This window comes from Solanum dulcamara, chromosome 6 (genome assembly GCF_947179165.1).
Source record: "Solanum dulcamara chromosome 6, daSolDulc1.2, whole genome shotgun sequence".
NCBI lineage: Eukaryota > Viridiplantae > Streptophyta > Magnoliopsida > Solanales > Solanaceae > Solanum > Solanum dulcamara.
Window position 1 is genome coordinate 39,075,955 of NC_077242.1, and position 16,506 is coordinate 39,092,460.

A 16,506-nucleotide genomic window follows, 5' to 3' on the forward strand; every position below is an offset into this window, starting at 1 on the left:
GATGCAAGATAGAAAAGAGGGAAATACTTATTGTTGAGAGACTGATTTATGAAAGCCCGGTGAGGCCTCAACCGACAGCGGTTCTGAACGCCGCGTAACATCATCTTCAACCAACCTCCAGCCTTTCTCAGATAATGCGGGTTAAGAGTGAAGCTATCGTTCCTAGTATCATCCCTATGTTCATTGCTCTACCATCATTTGCCGACCCACCAAGCAAGGGCACGTTGCGCGACAAAGGCAGAAAGAGTCTCCGTCCTGAACACAGAAGGAAGGCCAGTAATTTGAAAAAACAATAGACATCTAGCGCATTCACTCGTTTTTTCACCTTTTCCTCTCATCCTCCCCCGGTTCTGGTTCAGGAAAGGGTCAACGCAAGCAATTTCGAAAAGAAGGAGCTTTGCCGTCGAGAGAAAAAAAAGTGATAGAAGGTGCTGTCTTTGGGATTCTCGAACGCGGAAAAGGATCCAATGAATTCGAAAGAATTGAACGAGGAGCCATATGTTCCTTCGGTTTGCCTCCACGAACGCGCCACTTAGGAGCCCTACTCATATTCCAAAGGCGCTACTTCAATTCAAGAGGTTTGGAACCCTGTCCTATCACCTTTATCAAATCCCGAGTTAGCCCATGACCTCAAGATCAAGAAGAGCCAGCTCATCATGCTATACTCGCGGGGAAGGAAAAACGAGCAGTTTACGCCCGTGGAACTACTGTCAATGGTTTACTTCTTGGGAATGTGGAAAAAAAAGATTACTGCGGCCAATCTTCCTAACCGCGCGCGGGCCGGGCTTAGAGCGCGTGACCGTGCGTCATCTCTTGTCTGAATTGAAGGCATCTCAATTACTACCTAGTGAATGCTTCAACCCATAGATGCTTTGGATTCCAGGGCTGGGATCACGAACGGGAATCTAAATAGAAAGGTACGTCTAGTTACTCCTATACCTATAGCTTTTTCCTTAATCTCAGAACTGGATGCTCTTGAATGAATGTGAGAGGTACGAAGTAACTCGACTCTTTCAGGCAAGGGTAGCTCTGAAGGGAGAGTTGAGAGTTCGACCCAATGCTTTATTTCTGTCCTAGTTGATCCTAGTAAGAGAAGCTGCGGTGAATGAATCCTTCTTAGCTTTGGACTTTCTGCTTTGATAGATCTTTCCTCTCAAAATAGGTGTTTGTAGCCAGAGGTAACCAATCTCTGACTACAACTACCCCAGTCATCGATTCTCCCGAGAGGTCACAATTGCCGCGAGCAAAGATATTAATGACCGACGACGAGAATTTCGAATCGTCAGAAAAGAGTAGTAGGCATACTTTAACAATAGTCTTGGAATGCTTGTCCTGTGCCCCCCCGCCCATGAAACGGCTCTGCTGCAATGGATGGCAGAGGGTCCGTAGTACCCGAAGCACTGGAGGCTCAACAGAAGGGTTCCAAACCTCTGAAAGGCGAGGCAGATTTAACGCTACGCCCTTCCCTTAGCGCCTCCCTCTAGGCGGGGCTCACAACATATACGCTCTATCACTCGCTCCTAGAGTTTCATTGAGTATTTATCAAAGGCTCCATTTAAGGCGCGCTTCGCCTAGATTAAGTTGAGCTTTAGTGTAGACAAGGACCTAAGATGTGTGCCTCATTGCCCATGAGTTTTATCTGAGCCGAGCGGTACTAAATAACAAATATAATTGGCAAATAAGTGTACTAATTGTTGAGGGAAACATTATGAATGAATTTATTATTTTTTCTTGAATTGCATATATATTTTTATTGTTTCCTTCATTGCACTTCCTTTACTAAGGCTCACACTTCAACTCTGCTTTGAGCTTAAAGCACCAATAGACCTCGAGCGCATTTTAGAGCTTTCACTTTTGACAAACATTGATTACATTGTATGAATCATAAGTTCACTACCACGACAGTTTGCACAACTTTTAGTGCCTCCTTTGGTTTTATAAATTGAAAAAATGGTAACTCTTACTCCACTCACCCATCATCCTACCACTTCTCAAAATAGCATTATATTAGCTTGGTAAGTCATCCCACTCCAACCTGACCAAGACGCTTCCAACCCTCTATGGTGATACCATCTGGACCACAAGCTTTTCTTATCCTCATATTTTTCATGGCATCCCTTACCTGTTGCATCTCTTGTAATTATTGCCTGGACCATCTAAAGCTTGTGATGTGGTCGACACAACCCTAAAAGAACCTTCCTACTCACTGCCTTGCATAACAAAGTATTTTCCCTTCTCTAGTTACCACTATAAAGAAAAAAAAAGTATTTTCCCTTCTCTCAGCGCACTCATACCAAGCTTCTGTGTCATTAATGTTCTATGTAATGTCATATAGAGCCCGTTTGGATTGGCTTTAAGTTGGTCAAAACCAACTTAAAGCCCCTTTTTAGCTTTTGGACGTGTTTGCCTAATGCTGACTTTAAGCCATAAAGTTCTTAAAGTCAGTCAAAAATGAAAAGTTAGGATTCCTAACTTTTTTTTCCAAAGTGCTTAAAGTCATTTTCTTTGACCATGGAAATTACTTTTATATCCCTTATATTTTAACTAAATTCTCAAACTACCTTTTTTTATTCTTTTAATCCTAAAATTCACATCATAAGCATTTTTATCCAAACACTCAACTGCTTATTTATAAAAATAACTTTCAGCACTTCATACATAAAAGTTACTTTTTTTAAGCCAATCCAAACGGGCTCTATTATTCCAACCAATGAAGTAGATTCTTCTCTCCATTATATCTCACTTCTTAACCGATCACTTAATTAAATGATTGAATAAAAATAAGGAAAGATCAAATCTGAAAAGGAATGTCTTACAGGAAAACTACAAAGAAGTTGGAAGTCTTGGTCCGACAACAATAAATAGGTGTCTTACATTCATAAATCAATCAAAACCATCAAAGTATCTGCTGCTTCTCTCTATTTTTAACATCATCAATACTTAACCTAAGTAAGCCAACCATTTCTCAAGTTGTCCCCTTCCTTCCCCAAAAAAACTGGAACCAAACGTGTGCACCGCAATACCACTCAAACCTACATGCAGTGGCTTATCAAAAGACATAATCTGGAATCTCATTGTAGAAACAGCTGTAACATGGAGATCCATCTACTCCAACTGCAGAAGACTATAAATGTGCCTAGTCCCTAGGATGTCTCCGCCTCCAAGGAAATGATGTTCTCCCCACAACAGATGGCAACCATCACAGAAGATGTTCCTTTGTCAAATTTCAGAATCAACATTATGCGTTCAAAAGCATCACATTTATCCACTTTTACAGGTTACCAGCTCATTACATTTTTCTTCAGACAATTCAAAGTAACTACAATATACAAGAAGCATGCAGGAATGAATGAATAGATAGACCAATAGTCAATGAGTGGGCAGTTGTGAAATTGCACTGGTGGAATAGACAGACAAATGGTCACTACCACTATCTGCAAACTGCATATCTCACCTAAGGCATTCAGGAAATCATTTAATAGTACAAATACAACCATCAATGAGAATGAGAAACACCTGTAACGTGCGGTCCGCTGGAATAACTATAGATGAAGGTGCATTACTGAAGATTTAGATACGGAACCATCATAACTGTTTGGCAACAATTCATTGATGCAGCTAAATTAATTTAATTGAGAAGATTAATACAAAGAAGAAAGTAAAGAAGGTTTACACTGTTAGGGCAGGAAAAGGAGGATGCTCTCGGAGACCCCACCTACTACTAATACAGGTTGGGTAGGTGTATAAGGAAAGACCTTGAGCTCTTGTCAAAGAGCAAATGACTAACAATCCAGTGCATAACAAAAAAAAAACTAAAATGTAGCATTAAGTACTCACAGCTGGAAACTTTGATTTGAAGGGAAAATGCGGAAGACTTCGATCTATGAATCCATCAGGAGCACGACGTCCGCCAACAGACTGCTGACCAACACATGCAATCATCTGGCTTATGTTAATTGGGGATCCTTTTGAACCACACTGTGACATGATTAGAGGACTATTCCTCCAGTCTAGTGCTTTCATACAAATCTGTCAAAAAGTTGATATTCAGGCAAATTTGTTCCACCTTCCCAAATCAAAATGTGATTTGAAAATAAATTCTTAAACATCACAAAACTTATACTTCTGGGAGAAAGGTTCAAGAGCAAATAAAGAGACTTCAAAGAAGCATGCCTTCTAACTCTCAGAATTAGATGCCAAATGACCACTCAGTTTATTTTTTCCAAAGATTGGTGGGACCATAAAACAACAACTTGCTTTAGAGAAGAAGATTTTCATTACAAGTTGTCACTGTCACTGGCTGGGCTCTCTTTTCTCCAGGTGAAGGAGAAGAATATAATGTAAGAATACACATATAATTGGCCAATTTAAAGATATCTTAAAATGGTTTACGCTATTTGGCAAGGGTTTGTTCCAATGGCCCTCAACCCCAAATTCAAATAAGCACAAAGCAGATATTTTCTAAAATGAGCTTGAATGCACCAAATTCTCCATCATATTCTATAAATCGAGGTTTCATGGCTTCAATATTGCTCAGATTGAGCAGAAGAAACTTGAACAAAAAAATGACAACTTGGATAGGGAATTTCCTTTTACTTATCGAGAGGGGACTTGGCAATGTCAGGGAGATCAGGATTTAACTAGAAGATTTAGACTGGTTATGAGAACAATTAAAGAGAATTCAGGCAATGCACAATGAAGATGGAAAATGAAAAGAAAGGGCTACTAAGACTATAATCAACAGTTGAAAACAATCTGTAATTGAACTTTAGAAGCTGGAAAAGGGCTATTCTTCCATAGCTGGCCATCAAAGATTATAGAGGGAAGCGTCCTACAAGTGAAAATAATACAAAGTAAAGGGAAAATGAGTATCTGAACCTGAATAGCATAAGATGTTAGGGAAAGATGGAAGTCCCTTGGTAGCCAGACGAGGTTAAGAATCTAATGCAGTGAATCGACAACAATCTGAAAGAAGGCTGCGGCAAAGAGGTGCAAATAAACAAGGAAAACATAAGCTCTTAGGACAGTAGATTTATAAGAGGCTGCTCTTGAGGATTATGTTTAAACTGGGCCCCTGGGTTTTGACGGCTTTGGTGCATACAGGTTTCCTTACACTTTACAACTCTTAGGTAACTGATGAATTGAACTGTAACATCATCAGGTATGGTTTATGCAAATTGGCTTCTGGTGTTCTATTTGAGTTGCTATTACATGATCAGCAATTCCGTCAGCAGCCAAGAGTGTCTCTTTTCCTTCTATGATTACTGTTCTAAGTTCACAAGTTTAGCACTTAGCCTTGAAGTGTTAAATTTTTGAAGATTGTGGCTAAGCCCACATTATCCATGTTTTCCTTCCTTATATCTGTCAGGGGAGCTAGGAAGAGATCGGAGATAGGAAGGTTCTACTAGCAAAAAAGAGTTTACAAGCAATAAACCTGTCTTGGATAGATACAAGCCCTACAGGTGAAGATTTTTAGAGAAACTAGCAGTAAATGAAAAGATACATAGTTCTTACTTTTCCTATGTCGTCACGAACTTTATTCAACGACATAGTCACTTCAGCCTCCAGAGTCTGCGCAGCATCACAGCCAGGTTGCACAGCAAGCTTTCCTTCATTAAATTGTTTAATACAATCTTCACATTTCTTGTAATTTTGATGAATCTCTCCTTGTTTTTGCTTAACTAAGTTTTCCCCAGGTGTGACATCATCAATCCCTATGGAAAATCCATGATTTCCAATCCACCGAGCACTAGCAAGATATGAAAAGTGAAAAATCAGTGTTTTTAAAAAAATGAAAAGCGCAACAAAACGACAAGGTCCATGGTGCTTGAAGTGAAAAGAGAGAACTGAAAGTGTGTGCTTCTTTGAAGTGAGCATACAATCTGAAAATTCAAAAATACCAATTGCATATGAACTTAGTGCTAGAATAGTCAATTTGCAATCAGAATAACTATGGCATCCAATATCCGAGGAAAAGACTTTAGAAAGCTTAAATAGTCAAATATCACTTAAGGGGAGAAAATTTTCCTTCGCCTACTGTAACCAAATGGCAACAAGAAAAAAAATAAATCAACTCCAAGCAGAACCATCTCCAAGTAATAAGGACATAAAGTGTGTGGCATTTGAACTGAGTCCATGAAAAATTGAAAGCCACTAATCATTTATTTCATCCAAAAGAGTTAAGGAAGTATACTCCTTTAATGACAGCTTAAAAAAGAACCTTCAGTTGACAACAAATGCAGAAGTAAATGGATGATCTGAATCTAACTAACGAACCTCAACTTTGCAAGCCGATTCATGCATGTTGCAGCAGCATGGGACTTGTAGTCTCTCAGTCTCTCAACAGAACAGAGTAGAGACCATCCTTATTTCCATTTCCTGTTGTCATCTCTCACAAATAACAAGTACTGTTATCTCATTGTTTCTTACGGTCTTAAAATCCAAAAAGAACAGACCATAAGTCAAAAGGACCAATACACATGAGAACTTCGAATATAATCAATCAAAGAGCCCAAGAAAAGATTAAGGATGTGCTGTGCTACCTCTAACATTAGTACATAAGGTGTCCTTTTACATTCTTCTCATATCAAAACAAAATACGAAGAAGGGCCTAAGATACCCTTGAACTATTGAAATGGTACAAAAGTATCCTCCATCCACCTATTAGCTATCAAATATCCCCGACGTTTACCTTTAGGTCCCATATTACCCTTAGTTTTAACGGTCCCCCGGTTAAACACAATTGATAAATTCATTAATGACATGGCAATCATCTATCGGTCACCATATAATTAACCTAAATTAATTTAGAAACCCACCCATTCCCAAATCAGACGTACCCCAAATTCATTTAACCCATCCAACCAAAACAAAACCTTTCCTTCCCGACATTTGATTTCATCTTCAAACCCTTCCATTTCAACATTTCGGCCACAATCTCAGAAAACACTACCTTACACTCATCCGTTATGCTAATTTAATGGCACCAAAGGCTGATGCTCAGATGGAACTACAACCGCAGTCTCTACCAGAGCAACATCCGTGGAGGCATTAGACTGAAAAATAAACAACGACAGACAATAAACGCACAAGACACCTATGTTAGTTTAACAATGTTTAATAACGAAACAATTTTGCCAACGCAATTTGTTGTCTGTAGCTAAAGAATATGATTTGTTACTAATAAATCTTGGACTATGGAGCACTTGGTGATTGCTGCACAAAATAGAATTTACTATATGCATGTACTGGGACAATAAAACTGCAATTTACCGTAATTTATACAGTGCATTATATTTATTATCTGTAGCTACAAAACATAACTTCTCACTAGTAGGTTTTGCATCTTAAGGAGCAATTGATGCTGCAACCAAAAATAAAATGTACCATCCATGTATTGGGATATCAGAATTGCAAGTTGCTGTAATTTAATGTTGTTAGAATAGGAATAGGAACAAGAATAATATATGCAATCCTACTTAGAATAGGAATAGGTATTGGAATAGAAATAGTATATAGAATCCTACTTAGAAAAGGATTGTATTGTAGTGTCCTAGTTGGAAAAGGAGTCTAATCTAGTGTCTATAAATAGGGTCTCAATGTAATAATGTAGATACACAATTCAATAATATTTTTCTCCTACATTTCGCACAAATGTACTATCCATGTTTGAGTTTTACCCACAAGCACACTAGAACATGTCATTTTATAACGAAGAAATCCCTCACCGGCTGAAGGAATCGGGAAGAAAATGAAATGTGGCCGGAAATGATGGATTAAAGGGTTTGAAGATGAAGTCAAATGTTGGGAAGGAAAGGTTTTGTTTTGGGCAGATGGGTTAAATGAGTTTGGGGGGTTGATTTGAGAATGGGTGGGTTAAATTAGTTTAGGTTAATTATAAGGTGACCAATAGATGATCGTCACGTCATTAATGAATTTATTAATTGGATTTAAATGGGGGACCGTTAAAAATAGAGATAAGTCCCTCTTTTTTGAGATTCATACCTAAACTATTGGGAGTGTGAGTTTCATACATAAATTATCACTTCTTAGTTTGAGAAACGCACCTCTCTTTTGTTCCACTCTCACCATGGTGTGTGGTGTACACTCTCTTTCATTTTAAAAAATTTGCCACATCACACTCTACATAGACAAAATATTCCACCTAGACAAAAATTAATAAATTCTTAGAATTAGTTAAAATTAAATATTAAAGTACTACTATCCCACCCTCAAAGAAAATATAAAATATTTTTATTACCCCATTCCACCACTTTTTCTCACCATACTCCCCCCCTCCCCCCGCCCCCCCAATTTTTTTTGTTTTATTTTTATTTTCTAAATTTCTTTTATAAAAGTTTTTTAAAAAATTCTTATTTCATCTTTCCCCTCCCCCTTCAAATGATAATTTAGATATTATTTTTATATATTTTTTAAAAATAATTCTACCCCGCCACACCTAATCCTCCGCTTCCAATTTTTTTCTCGTTTTGTGTTAAATACATACACATGAGTGAGAAAAATAACTTTTTAAAAAAATTATTTCATTTTTTAAAAAAATATTTCATTTTTTAAAAAAATACTTCATTTTTAAAAAAAATAATTTCATTTTTTAAAACAAAAATTTCTTTTGGGGGATATAAATACTTTAGTTTTAACTTTTACCTAATATTAATACTTTATTTAATTTTCATCAATATAGAATATTTTAGCCATGTGGCAAAAAAAATTCAAAAAATAGAGAGAGTAGAGAAAGTGTATTGCACACACCACTGAAGTATGTTTCTCAAACTAAAAAATGATAGTTTAGGTATAAAACTCACACTCCCAATAGTTTAGGTATGAAACTCAAAAAAGAAGGATAGTTTAGGTGTGATTTTAACACTTATCTCTTAAAAATAAGGGTAATATGGGACCTAAAGGTAAACGTTGGGGCTATTTTAGAGTTAATAGGTGGACGGAGGGTAGTTTTGTACCATTTCCAATAGTTCAAGGGTATTTTAGGTCCTTTTTCAAACAAAATAAAGAAGTCAATTCAGCATAATCAGATATGAGATGTTGAAAGTTGAAACAACATAAGAAAGACATTTCACATGCTTACCAGTAATATATGAATGATATCCTTTTTTATAAGGTAAATTATTTTATTAATGTTTGGGAACCCTCGTATACAAGACGTATAACAAAAAATAGAGAAACCTACACCAACATATGTGATTCTCTACAAAAGTCGCCCACTCATATGTACAAACAAGAACCTCATGGGTGCACCAAAAAGGAACTATAGACAAGAGGCTATTCCTTGCATGTACAAAATCACTCTTAACCCCTTCAAATGTTCTCCTATACCTCTCCCTCCACACAACCCACATAAGACCTAATGAGGCTACATCCCATGACTTGGGACTTCACTTTTCCCTTTGAATGACCACTTTCTCCTCGGATGCAAAAGAGTTTAAGAGAACAACAAGATGCATGAAAAAGGATGGTAGGTTTGGCCAAGATTGAAGACTGGATAAATGCGGGAGTATACAAATTGCTAATTCGCCATTATGAATGGTCGTTGGCTGTGATCAAACAAAAGGTGTTAAATCCAAAATGCCAAATTCACTTATTTTAAAGATAAAAAGGCCCTAACCTCCAAGTACTATAATCTTACATTGAGGAGTACTAAAGAAGATCGAGCAAGCATGTTCTAGGCAAATAATATGGTGAAAGCAACATGGAGTTTATAACAAAGAGACAGTCCCTGTATATAAAGATCTTATCCAGTCTAGCCATACACAGGGAGTTTGAATATTTCTTCAAGTACCTTTGCAATCCAATGAAAGCTCTATCAATTAATCAAACTAAAATCACATCTTCAAATTATATCGGGATTACATCCCATAAGATTAGGTCCTAAGAAACCATTCTGATCATGAAATGTTAAAGGGAAAAAGGCAACTAATTTTACCATTTATTGCCCCTATCCCTGATATGGTTTCTCATTCTTCACCATCTCCTGTCCACTCCCCCCAAACCCTCCAACACCATGTCCAATCACCTTTGCATCAGCATCATTTTGGTTATCTCCCTTCCACACCACGTCCATGATGAGAAGACTTGTCCCTCTTGTGCCTTGCTCCCTCATGACAGAAGAAACCCCCTACTCCGGAGGCGAAGTCGGTGGTTTCGACGGCCAAAACGGCAACTTTTGAACGCCTTTATGCTGAACTACAAAAGAAAGGCGGGGATAGGAAATTGTTCAGGCTAGCCAGGGCGTGGGAGAGAATGGCACGCGATGTAGATCAAATGAAGTGCATTAAGGACGAGCATGGAAAAGTATTGATAGAGGAGACCCTCATTAAATAGAGATGACAGTCATACTTCCATAAACTCTTGAATGAGGAAGGGGACAGAGAGATTGTGTTGAGAGATTTGGAGCATACAGGGAGGCGTCACAATTATGGGTGTTGCAGGAGTATTACGGTCGAAGAGGTTAAGGGTGTTGTGCGTAGGATGCGTTGGGGAAGAGCGACCGGACCTGACGAGATCCTTGGAGAATTTTGGAAGAGCACGAGCTCGGTAGATTTGGAGTGGCTGACTAGGTTATTTAATGTCATCTTTAAGACGGCAACGATGCCCGAAGAATGGAGGTTGAGCGTAATGATCCCTCTATACAAAAACAAGGGGGATATTCAGAGCTGCAACAACTATAGAGGTATCAAGCTTCTAAGCCATACTATGAAAGTGTGTGAAAGAGTGGTGGAGATGAGGGTGAGGAGAGGCGTGTCTATTTCAGAGAACCAGTTCTGATTTATGCTAGGACGCTCAACTACAGAAGTCATCCATCTTATGAGGAGATTGGTGGAGCAGTATAGGGAGAGGAAGAGGGACTTGCATATGGTATTCATCAACCTAGAAAAGGCTTACGATAAAGTTCCACGAGAGATACTATGGAGATGTTTGGAGGCTAAAGGTGTACTTGTGGCGTACATTAGGGTGATCAAGGACATGTATGAGGGTGCTAAAACCAGGGTAAGGACAGTAGGAGGGGACTCAGAGCACTTCCCAGTTGTGATGGGGTTACATCAAGGATCATCTCTTAGTCCGTTTTTATTTGTCTTGGTGATGGATGGATTGACGCGAAAAATTCAAGGTGAGGTGCCATGGTGTATGCTTTTCACGGACGACGTAGTCCTGATCGATGAGACTCGTAGCGGAGTTAACGCTAAGCTGGAGGATTGGAGACATACCTTGGAGTCTAAAGGATTTAAACTGAGTAGGACCAAGACAGAGTACTTAGAGTGCAAGTTCAGTGAGACACCTCAGGAGGTTGGAGCGGAAGTTAGGCTTGGTGACCAGGCCATCCAAAAGAAAAGTAGTGTCAAGTACCTTGGGTCTATCATGCAAGGCAGCAGAGAGATTGAAGATGATGTCACACATCGTATTGGGGCAGGGTGGATGAAATAGAGGCCCCCTTCCGGTGTGCTATGTGACAAGAAGGTGCCACCACAACTTAAGGGCAAGTTCTACAAAGTGGTGGTTAGACCGACAATGTTATATGGGGCGGAGTGTTGGCCAGTTAAGCTCTCTCACGTTCAAAAAATGAAAGTAGCCGAGATGAGAATGTTGAGATGGATGTGTGGACATACCAAGAGCGACAGGATTAGAAATGAGGCTATTCTGGACAAGGTAGGAGTGGCCTCGGTTGAAGACAAGATGCGGAAAGTGCGACTGAGATGGTTTGGGCATGTGAAGAGGAGAGACACAGATGCCCCAGTGCGGAGGTGTGAGAGGTTGGCCATGGATGGTTTCAGAAGAGGTAGGGGTAGGCCGAAGAAGTATTGGGGAGAGGTGATTAGACAGGACATGGCGCAGTTACAGCTTACCGAGGACATGACCTTAGATAGGAGAGTGTGGAGGACCCATATTAGGGTAGAAGGCTAGTACAAAGGCTCGTTATTCTGCCTTATTAGTAGGCGCATTAGCGCATTATAATTTCTTGTGCTATGATTTCTGTTATTATCTATTACTTTCTGTACTTTCATTACTCTATTTTATCTGTGTCACTTCTGTTATTTGTTTTTCTCATATCGCTTTGAACTTCTTAGCCGTATCTGACCTCATTTTATGTTTCTATTAAGCCGAGGGTCTCTCGGAAACAGCGTCTTACCTTGGTAGAAGTCAGGTCTGCGTACACGTTACTCTCCACAGACCCCACGTTGTGGAATTTCACTGGGTTGTTGTTGTTGTTGTATCCTTCTTTGACTATTTCTTTAATCCTACTAGTGCTATTTTTCCTCCCAAAGCAGTTGTAGTTACTTTTTTCCTACTTGCCTGATCTTTTCTTACCCTTCATAGATTTTATTCAAAATCGGTTCTTCCTTATATTCTTTATTTTTGGTTAAGTAAATAATATTTCATTAATATAATATCAAGATGGTGTAAAAGTATATACAAAGTGCATAAGTAGCTCAACAATCATATAGAACTACCTAAATTCATCTATACATAAGTAACGAAGACTTATTATACTTCTTACATCCTCATGCTATTTCAAACAACCTTATTTTATTGTTCCGGAATATACATAGCGGTATGGTTCTTTCAGCCATCATTCTTCGTAGCCAATTTTCTACAAATATTAAGCATTGAAAATTTCTTAGCTGAATCGTGAACCTGCAACACATTAGAAGGTGAACTGTTTCTTGATTCTTTTTATACTCCTTATGTAAACAACTTTCTTATTTTTTCAAGTTATTCCTTATGCAGAACAAAAGAAAATGGTGCCTAGGTGTTTCACGCTTTATTCCAATCTCCAAGTACAATTTTTTTTAATTTTAAAGTCTTCATCCCTTTCCCCATCATCTTCATGTCTACCTTTCAATCCCTACCCCTACTGGCCATTCATAAAGCTTATTTAGGAACTCCTTCACCTCCTCCTATTCATAATACCAGAGAGCCCTCTAGTAGTAATCTCCCAAAACGATTCCCCCCTAGCCCTCCATGAAAATTTTCCAATATAATTTCCATGCTAACCACCTACACGAGCGCCTCTTTCAGGGCTTTTTTTTCCACTAAGAGTCCTGTCAAAAAAGTACTCTTTCACCATTATTAAGGGTATATCATATTTGCTCCGAGAACCAATTTCTTCCCTACACAATCCCTTTTGACACACCCACTTCATACAATTCTGTTGCCTCTCCAATAAACCATCTACACTTTGCTCCTCTATAGATAATGATTATCACCCTTCTTCGTTCTTCTCCTCCTGGGTGAATATCTACAACTACCTCCCTAACAATGTCACATTGAATATAGATATTCTTCATATCTCTAAAACCCCTTCCTTGTAGAAAAAGTTAATATTTACAAGATACTAGAGGAAAATTGTTTTCCCTCCTTTTTTTCAGAAAAAGACTCCCATTATCTTTTATTAAAAGAAGTACCAAGAAGGTACATCAAAGACCAACAACATCTATAGGAACATCCTGTTACATATTTCCTGGAGTTCCCAGAAATTCCAACCTTGTTTTGTTATGAAGAAATAAATTTTTTGAAACCTTGAGGCCATTCATTACATGTACGATGATGATAAACTTAAAATGTAGGAATCTGGAAAGATACAATTGGAGTTTTTGAGGGTAATCCTGGTGGTTTCTTAAGCCATCTTTGGGATCCCTATAAATTTAGGTTAAGCAATCTTTATCCCGTATGGTGAACTTAATGATGACCGACCCATAGGATACATGTGATGGAAAATGAACGGTAAAGAAAACTTACCTAAAATTTATTTTTAAATGTAAGTAGGAGCTGAAGTTTAGCCCAAGGCATTAGCAATTGAATATGTTGTAAAACAATTCACATGTCCCCAAAAAAAGATTCATAAAAATAGAATTATCTATAATCTAATCACCCATATAATTTTAAATCTTGGGACAATGTCTAAGGTACTACCATTCTACCAAGCGACCTATGAGCATTTCATTGGATCAAGAAGATGAAATGATTTGCAGGTGAAGGCACCAAAAGATCCAATTTCACGAGCAAATATATTGTAATATCATAAATTAGAGATAAGTACAGAGTGGGTTAGTGGAGCTTCTCCACCATGGTCACACCCACTCCATTGTGGTACTACTATACTAAAATTTTCAACCCAGCTTGTTTCACTTTGTCCACATTTTTCTCCCCAAAAGAAGATTTTTTACTATCTTTTGTCATATTACTAATTTTTTTCGTCTCTTTCCTCACTGCATAGCAAAGTGTCTCCAACATACTTCACCCCAGATGCAATGGAACAAAAAAGAACTTGAAATTGTGTTGTGTATTTCCCATGAAGGCATTTGTTTGAACATTTAAATGAATAGTAAGATCAAACCAATAAAGTTTCTTCCCACGCATGAAATTCCACATGTACCATCAACAGAATCAAATTATTTAGTAAATAAGAAAAAAATCATGTCAATTTCGACCAGGGGGCACTAAGGTAAACTGACCTAGTGTAGCCTTCCCGAGCTACCCGCTGATCAGTTCGCTATTACGGAAATAAGCAAATCCATCACTTGGGCACATTGTCTCCCCTTTCCCACTGTAACTCTTTTCTGTGACTGTTAGATTTACGTAGACTCTCATCTTTGAACACGGACGGCAGTAGCATATGGAAGAGTTGTTTCCCAGTCCAAAGCTCAACCGGCTGTAAAAGGCCACCTCAGTCAATTGAAGATCCAAAGACAAGACAAGCAGTAAATTCTACTGGCTTAAGCATTTCAAAAAAAGATGGAAATAGAACTCAATAAATACCAACAACAACATACATTTAATCCCATAAATGGGGTTTGGGGAGGGTGGGATGTACGCAGGCCTTACCCCTACCTTGGGTGAGGTAGAGGTTGTTTCCAATAACACCCTCGGCTCAAGAAAAGTGTTTTCAAACGGGCTTGAAAAATACAAGAGTAAAAAGTTAAGATGAAAAAGAACTCAATAAATACCACCAACTAATAAAAAAAGAAGGGAGTATGTAATGATTTTAGTTAGTGTTAATATCCATATTCCAGTTCAAATCAAATATCTAGGAAGAAAGATTACAGGCCAAAAGGCTTCTAAGATAAAAAATTCAATCAAATGATACTTTTTCAACTTTAGCAGTATTAACACAAAAAAGGGTCAAATGACACTAATAAGAAGGGAGTGTGCAATGATTTTAGTTAGTGTTAGTATACATATTCCAGTTCAAATCAAATATCTAGAAAGAAAGATGACAGGCCAAAAGGCTTCTAAGATCAAAAATTCAATCAAAAGATACTTTTTCAATTTTAGCAGTATTAACACAAAAAAGGGTCAAATGACACTAATAGTTTCCTTTATAAGGGAAACAACCCTCTTCACTTACTCTATGTTGCCTAAGAATAAAATAAACAAAAGGATATAAAGAAAATAAGGAAAGAAACTGTTGAAGCAACTTAACTGCCCTCATCCTTTCAGTAGGCACCTCCCTCCAGAACAACATCCCCGATAACCCCTGTTCCCTTTTCTTCCTCTCAATTACACACTTATCTACGACTTGGCCTAACATTATCTATATGAGAGAGAGAGCATTAGGGGGAAAGAAAGTATGGTCATATGTGGACTATTTCACCAACAATTTCCGCTACCGACATGCCCTCATGAGACACAGGACCAAAAATAACTAATTCCAGAGTATTCCGTTTTTAACAAAGGCCTCATCTTTACTAACAGATGGAAAGGGGTGCCAACACATACTTGCAAAAGACAAAAAGTGGATATCAGCTTATGGTGTGGGTACAAAAGCTCAATAACCAGCAAATCCCTAAAAGGTTGTCGCCATAATGTAAAAATGCAGGTTCACATATGCTTAACATTTGTGAAATGCACTTTCCCAGAAAGTGATTTATTCTTGATAACCACTGTAGTTCAAATGTTGAATGTGCAATTGCTACTTTTGGATTTTTCAAAGTCCTGCCTGAACACTTCACCGCCTTGTAAAGCCTTATGTCTGCCTGACCAATCATCAAGATAGTTAAAGACATGAAAGGAGCACATAGAGGAATAGAAAGAGGATCATAGAAAAGAGAAGTATTCGAAAACGAGAACGTCATCAATCAGGCAACAAACGGAAGTAAACGTTCACACTCTTTCGAGGTTTAACCAAACCTTAATAAATGCTGGAGTTGGTAAATCTGTAGGATCCATTGCGTCGCCCATATATGAGCAAATAACTGAAAAGGAAGCACGATTATAGAATGTGTCCTTCCTCGTAATGAGAAAGGAAGACGTCAGAAAATCCTGGGTCGAAGCAACCAAAATTTCTCCACTCTTCGGAGTGCATAAATTGTTTTGAACCTGCATTTTTATCACAAACACATAAAGGAGAAAACTAACATGGAAACAAATAAAGACGAGTTCACTATTTCTTCATAGCCTATTTTGGTCACAGTTAGAGGACAGACTCAAACAATTTCTGCCACATTTTTGCAACAAGATATCATTAAAAAGATGGGA

General features: G+C 38.2%; 1 pseudogene; it reads right to left on the reverse strand.

The window, feature by feature from the left end:
• Nucleotides 1–16,506, reverse strand: part of LOC129893505 (DNA-directed RNA polymerase III subunit 1-like) — a 59,632-nt pseudogene that overhangs the window by 31,143 nt on the left and 11,983 nt on the right.